General features: G+C 41.6%; 1 protein-coding gene across 1 annotated transcript in view; it reads left to right on the forward strand.

The window, feature by feature from the left end:
- Positions 1-1,242, forward strand: part of LOC116846433 (Golgi phosphoprotein 3 homolog sauron) — a 9,025-nt gene that overhangs the window by 4,155 nt on the left and 3,628 nt on the right. The window lies entirely within an intron of this gene.

Consider the following 1,242-nt stretch of genomic DNA (forward strand, 5'->3'; position numbering starts at 1 on the left):
GCTATTAAATAACGAGACTGACGCTGCTACAGAAGAAGTGCGCATGCGCCAAACGCCAGCAAGCCACAGCTGTTATCGTGAAGCCTTCTCTTTCGAATGCAGTGCCTCTCGCTTCTGTAAACAAATCAGTATAGCCGTAGCCTTCATTGGCATTAGAGTTTTTTTTTGTTTCGCCGGAAAAATGTTAAGTGTAACAGTAGAGCAACGAATTGTTGTGAAATTTCACATGAAACTTGGAAAAACTGCTACTGAAACATATAATTTATTGAAAGAAGTGTATGGCAATGAATGTTTATCGCGCGCACGTGTTTTTGAGTGGTTTAAGCGTTTTCAAGATGGCCGAGAAGACGTTCAAGATGATTCACGCCCGGGTCGCCCTTCCACGTCAAAAACGGATGACAATATCGAAAAAATCGGTAATTTGATTCGATCTGACCGTCGGTTAAGTATTCGTGCGATTGCTGAAACTGTACGAATTGATAAAGAATCCGTACGGCAAATTTTACATAACAATTTTAACATGAAAAAAGTGTGTGCCAAAATGGTGCCTAAAATTCTTACGTTTAAACAACAAGAAGATCGCAAAAATGTTTGTACTGACACTTTGAATGCCATTGAAAATGACCCAAACTTATTGGAAAGGATAATAACATGTGACGAATCGTGGTTTTTTACTTATGATCCTGAAACGAAGCGCCAATCCATGCACTGGAAGAGCCTCTCTTCACCGAGAGCCAAAAAAGCTCGAATGATTAAATCAAAATTTAAAGCAATGATGATTGTTTTTTTCGATATTCATGGGATTGTGTACCTTCACTGGGTTCCGGAAGATCAAACTATTAATCAACATTACTACCTTTACGTTCTTGCTGAACTCCGTGAAAGAATAAGGAAAAAACGACCCGAATTGTGGAAGGACAAGTCATGGGTTCTCCACCAAGACAATGCGCCGGCTCATTCCGCATTGTCTGTCAAGAGGTTTCTAGCCAAGTTCAGCATCCCAGTGTTAGACCATCCGCCTTATTCGCCAGATCTTGCGCCGTGCGACTTCTATCTGTTTCCTAAGGTGAAATCTGCCTTAAAAGGAACAAGATTTGAGTCCGTTGAAGCTGTGAAAGAGAAAGCGGCACGCGTCCTGAAGGAGCTGACAGAAGAAGACTTCCAGCACTGCTTCGAACAATGGAAGATTCGCATGGAGCGTTGTAGGGATAGAGGAGGGGTGTATATTGAAGGTGATAATAA

The sequence above is a fragment of the Odontomachus brunneus genome, unplaced genomic scaffold, assembly GCF_010583005.1.
Source record: "Odontomachus brunneus isolate Ranch 3 - 2012 unplaced genomic scaffold, Obru_v1 Obru_scaffold_064, whole genome shotgun sequence".
NCBI lineage: Eukaryota > Metazoa > Arthropoda > Insecta > Hymenoptera > Formicidae > Odontomachus > Odontomachus brunneus.